Raw genomic sequence first — 6327 nt, forward strand, 5'->3', positions numbered from 1 at the left:
GGTTCCCTTAGGGGAATGAGGGGGATGACATACCGGTGGTGAGCCGCAGTGAGAGGATCTCCAGCACTGTGTCCGTCTCTGTGGCTCGGGAGGGTAAGGGGCAGAGCGGGAGGGCAATAGTTATTGAGGACTTGTTAGTTAGAGGGATAGATAGGAGGTTCTGTGGCAGCAAAAGAGACTCACGGATGGTATGTTGCCTACCGGATGCCAAGGTCCGTGACGTCTCAGACCGTGTTTTCCGGATTCTGAAGGGGGAGGGGAAACAGTCACAAGTCGTGGTACACATTGGTACCAATGACATAGGTAAGCGAAGGGACGGGGATTTAAAGCAGGAATTTCTGGAGCTGGGCTGGAAGCTGAGAGCCAAGACAAAACATGTGGTCATCTCTGGTACATTGCCGGTGCCACGTGATAGCGAGTTGAGGAACAGGGAGAGAGTGCAGTTAAACATGTGGTTGCAGGGATGGTGTAGGAGGGAGGGTTTCAGATACGTGGATAATTGGAACATATTCTGGGGAAGGTGGGACCTGTACAAACAGGACGGGGTGCACCTGAACCAGAGGGGCACCAATATCCTAGGAGGGAAATTTGTTACGGCTCTTCAGGGAGGTTTAAACTAATTTGTCAGGGGAGTGGGAAAAGGAGTTGTAGTCCAGAAGTCAGTGAGGGTGGTGAGGTATTGGGGAAGGTATCAGGGTCAAGAGTGGGTACCGGTAGACAGGAAGGTGGGTTGAAGTGTGTCTACTTCAATGCAAGGAGCATCCGGAACAAGGTAGATGAACTTGGGGCATGGATTGATACTTGGGACTATGATGTTATGGCCATTACGGAGACGTGGGTAGAACAAGGACAGGAATGGTTGTTGGACGTTCCGGGGTATAGATGTTTCACTAAGTGTAGGGAAGCTGGTAAAAGAGGTGGAGGAGTGGCAGTGTTAATCAAGGATAGCTTAACGGCTGCGGAAAGGCACTTCGCTGTGGAAAGGAACAAATACTGGGTGTCCTTGATAGGTATGTCCCTGTCAGGCAGGGAGGAAATGGCCGAGTGAGGGAACCATGGTTCACGAAAGAGGTGGAATGTCTTGTGAAAAGGAAGAGGGAAGCTTATGTAGGGATGAGGAAACAAGGTTCAGATGGCTCGATTGAGGGTTACAAGTTAGCAAGGAATGAGCTGAAAAAGGGGCTTAGGAGAGCTAGGAGGGGACACGAGAAGTCCTTGGCGGGTCGGATCAAGGAAAACCCCAAGGCTTTTTACTCTTATGTGAGGAATAAAAGAATGACCAGGTTGAGGTTAGGGCCGGTCAAGGACAATAGTGGGAACTTGTGTATGGAGTCAGTAGAGATAGGCGAGGTGATGAATGAATACTTTTCTTCAGTGTTCACCAAGGAGAGGGGCCATGTTTTTGAGGAAGAGAAGTGTTACAGGCTAATAGGTTGGAGGAAATAGATGTTCGGAGGGAGGATGTCCTGGCAGTTTTGAATAAACTGAAGGTCGATAACCATCCACTTGCAGGTGAAGTAAGTTAGTCTGAGGTCTGCCATTGCACAGTTTGTGGTGATACTGTCTTACTTCGGTGGTTGGTAAATTGATGGAAAAGGTCCTTAGAGATGGGATTTACGACCATTTAGAAAGATGCGGATTAATCCGGGATAGTCAGCACGGATTCGTGAAGGGCAAGTCGTGCCTCACAAATTTGATAGAATTTTTTGAGGAGGTAACTAAGTGTGTTGATGAAGGTAGGGCAGTTGATGTCATATACATGGATTTTAGTAAGGCGTTTGATAAGGTCCCCCATGGTCGGCATATGATGAAACTGAGGAGGTGTGGTATAGAGGGAAAGTTGGCCGATTGGATAGGTAACTGGCTGTCTGATCGAAGACAGAGGGTGGTGGTCGATGGAAAATTTTCGGATTGGAGGCAGGTTGCTAGCGGAGTGCCGCAGGGATCAGTGCTTGGTCCTCTGCTCTTTGTGATTTTTATTAATGACTTAGAGGAGGGGGCTGAAGGGTGGATCAGTAAATTTGCTGATGACACCAAGATTGGTGGAGTAGTGGATGAGGTGGAGGGCTTTTGTAGGCTGCAAAGAGACATAGATAGGATGCAAAGCTGGGCTGAAAAATGGCAAATGGAGTTTAACCCTGATAAATGTGAGGTGATTCATTTTGGTAGAACTAATTGAAATGTGGATTACAGGGTCAAAGGTAGGGTTCTGAAGACTGTGGAGGGACAGAGAGATCTTGGGGTTCATATCCACAGATCTCTAAAGGTTGCCACTCAAGTGGATAGAGCTGTGAAGAAGGCCTATAGTGTGTTAGCTTTTATTAACAGGGGGTTGGAGTTTAAGAGCCGTGGGGTTATGCTGCAACTGTACAGGACCTTGGTGAGACCACATTTGGAATATTGTGTGCAGTCCTGGTCACCTCACTATAAGAAGGATGTGGAAGCGCTGGAAAGAGTGCAGAGGAGATTTACCAGGATGCTGCCTGGTTTGGAGGGTAGGTCTTATGAGGAAAGGTTGAGGGAGCTAGGGCTGTTCTCTCTGGAGCGGAGGAGGCTGAGGGGAGACTTAATAGAGGTTTATAAAATGATGAAGGGGATAGATAGAGTGAACGTTCAAAGACTATTTCCTCGGGTGGATGGAGCTATTACAAGGGGGCATAACTATAGGGTTCGTGGTGGGAGATACAGGAAGGATATCAGAGGTAGGTTCTTTACGCAGAGAGTGGTTGGGGTGTGGAATGGACTGCCTGCAGTGATAGTGGAGTCAGACACTTTAGGAACATTTAAGCGGTTATTGGATAGGCACATGGAGCACACCAGGATGATAGGGAGTGGGATAGCTTGATCTTGGTTTCAGATAAAGCTCAACACAACATCGTGGGCCGAAGGGCCTGTTCTGTGCTGTACTGTTCTATGTTCTATGTTCTTAGGAAGGCGTCCCTTCACGTCACAACTCCTCCACTAAACACCACCAACCTATTCATCTGCAGTGTCGCATCACAGTCTCCTCTTGGCCAGAATCCTGCAACAAAACATACAAACAATGAGCAGGAGTAGGCCATTCAGCCCCTTGAGTCTTCCACCATTTAATAAGATCATGGCTGATCTGATATTGACCTCAAATCTGCATCTCACCTACCCCTGATAACCCTTGCTTACCAAGAATCTATCCGTCTCTGCCTTAATAATGTTTAAAGACTCAGCTTCCACAACTTTTTCAGCAAGAGTTCAAAAGGCTCACAACCCTCTGACAGAAGAAAATTCTCCTCATCTCCGTTTTAAATGGACAGCTCCTTATTTTTAAATGCCCCTGGTTCTAGATCTTCCACAAGAGGAAACATTCCCTCCACATCCACCCTGTCAGGATCCCTCGGGAACTTATGTGTTTCAATCAAGTCACCTCTTACTCTTCTGAACTCCAGAGGATACAAGTTTAGTTTGTCGAACCTTTTCTCTTAAGGCAACCCGGGTATTAGTCTGGTAAACCTTCTCTGAACTGCTTCCAATGCATTTGCATCGTTCCTTAATTAAGGTGACCAATACTGTACACAGTATTCCAAATGTGGTCTCACTAGTGCTCTGTACAACTGAAGCATAACCTCTTTTGTATTCAGTTTCCCCCTCAATAAATTATACAATTCTATCAGCTTTATCAATTACTTGCTCTACCTGCATACTAGCCATTTGTGATTCATGCACCAAGACACCCAGATCCCTCTGAATTTCAGACCTCAACAATCTCTCACCATTTAGATAATATGCTTATCTTTTTATTGTTCCTGCCAAATTGGACAATTTCACATTTGCCCACATTATACTCCATTTGCCAGATGTTTCCCCACTCACTAAACCCATCTATATTTTTTAGCTTCCTTATGTTACCTTCACAACTTACTTTCCTAACTAACTTTGTGTCATGAGAAAGTTGGCAACCATCCCTTCATTCAAATAATTGATGTAAATCGTGAACAGTTGAGGTCCCAACACTGATCCCTGTGGCATACCATTTGTTACATCTTGCCATCCAGAAAAAGCCCATTTATGCCTACTCTTCTCCCTGTTAGCCAGCTAATTGTCTATCCATGCCAATATATCCATGCCACAAATTTGATTGAGTTTTTTGAAGGGGTAACCAAGAAGGTAAATGAGGGCACTGCAGTTGATGTTGTCTACAAGGCCTTTGACAAGGTACCGCATGGTAGGTTGTTGCATAAGATTAAATCTCACAGGATCCAGGGTGAGGTAGCTAAATGATACAAAATTGGCTTGATGTCAGAAGTGATTTTCAAACTGGAGGTCTGTGACCAGCGGTGTACCTCAGGGATCAGTGCTGGGTCCACTGTTATTTGTCATTTTTTTAATGATTTGGATGAGAATATAGGAGGCATGGTTAGTAAATTTGCAAATGACACCAAGATTGGTGGCATAGTGGACAGTGAAGAAAGTTATCTCGGATTGCAACGGGATCTTGAGCAATTGGGCCAGTGGGCAGATGAATGGCAGATGGAGTTTAATTTAGATAAATGCGAGGTGACGCATTTTGGTAGATTGAACCAGGGCAGGACTTACTCAGTCAATGGTAGGGCATTGGGGAGAGTTACAGAACAAAGAGATCTAGGGGTGCATGTTCATAGCTCCTTGAAAGTGGAGTCACAGGTGGACAGAGTGGTGAAGAAGACATTCAGCATGCTTGGTTTCATTGGTCAGAACATTGAATACAGGAGTTGGGACGTCCCGAGGCATGGTACATTGGGGAAACTATGCAGACGCTGCGACAACGGATGAATGAACACCGCTCGACAATCACCAGGCAAGACTGTTCTCTTCCTGTTGGGGAGCACTTCAGCGGTCACGGGCATTCGGCCTCTGATATTCGGGTTAGCGTTCTCCAAGGCGGCCTTCGCGACACACGACAGCGCAGAGTCGCTGAGCAGAAACTGATAGCCAAGTTCCGCACACACGAGGACGGCCTCAACCGGGATATTGGGTTCATGTCACACTATTTGTAACTCCCACAGTTGCGTGGACCTGCAGAGTTTCACTGGCTGTCTTGTCTGGAGACATTACACATCTTTTTAGCCTGTCTTGATGCTCTCTCCATTCACATTGTTTTGTTTCTTAAAGACTTGATTAGTTGTAAGTCTTCGCATTCCAACCATTATTCATGTAAATTGAGTCTGTGTCTTTATAAGCTCTGTTTGTGAACAGAATTCCCACTCACCTGAAGAAGGGGCTTAGAGCTCCGAAAGCTTGTGTAGCTTTTGCTACCAAATAAACCTGTTGGACTTTAACCTGGTGTTGTTAAACTTCTTACTGTGTTTACCCCAGTCCAACGCCGGCATCTCCACATCAGGATTTCTTTACCGCAGAGGCTGTAGAGACTGGATCATTAAGTATGTTTAAGGCTGAGACATACAATTTTTTGATCAGTAAGGAAGTCAAGGGTTATAGGAAGAAGAAAATGGAGTTGAGGTTTATCACATCAGATCAGTCATGATCTCATTGAATGGTAGAGCAAATTCAATGGACTGAATGTCTGACTTCTGCTCCTATGTCTTATGCTCTAATTTTCCAATTCACTTTAGCCAGCTCTGCTTTCATGCCCTCATAATTGCCCTTATTTAAGTTTAAAAACATTGTCTCAGACCCATTCTTCTCTCCCTCAAAATGCATGTACAATCCAATCATATTATGGTTGCTGCTACCTGGGGTGGGGGGCGGGGTGGGGGGGGGGGGCGGTGGGGAGCACCTTCACAATGAGACTATTAATTACTCTCATCTCATTGCACAATATTGCACAATACCAGGCCTGTTCTCTGATTGGCTCCAGAACATGCTGCTCTAAGAAACTATCCCCAAAACACTCAGTGAGCTCCTCATCTAGGCTACCTTTGCTCATCTGACTTTTCCATTCTCTATGTTGATTAAAATCACCCATGATTCTTGCTGTGCCTTTCTGATAAGTTTCAATTATTTTGCCTTTATGCTCCACGCAGCCAGGTGGTTATTTTTAGAGGGACTGTACACAACTTCCACCAGTGCCTTCATCATTTCTCATGTCTATCCAAACCATTTGTACATCCAATAAAAATTTTGCCATTATATCTTTATCAAACCACTTATCCAATCACGCAAGCAAAATGTACATTTCCTTTGTGCCTATCTTGTGAGTATCCATGCCTACGTTTGTGCTCGTAGACAATACTGCCCCAAAGGCTGCAGTTTGGTAGGTGTGAAAATAATGGTTTTCCCTGGGATGAGGATGGGGAGGTGATGGCAGATGGCTTGAGCAGCTCTGGGTTTTGAAGGCCTAGCTTTGAACTGAAC

Source organism: Mustelus asterias, chromosome 15, assembly GCF_964213995.1.
Source record: "Mustelus asterias chromosome 15, sMusAst1.hap1.1, whole genome shotgun sequence".
NCBI lineage: Eukaryota > Metazoa > Chordata > Chondrichthyes > Carcharhiniformes > Triakidae > Mustelus > Mustelus asterias.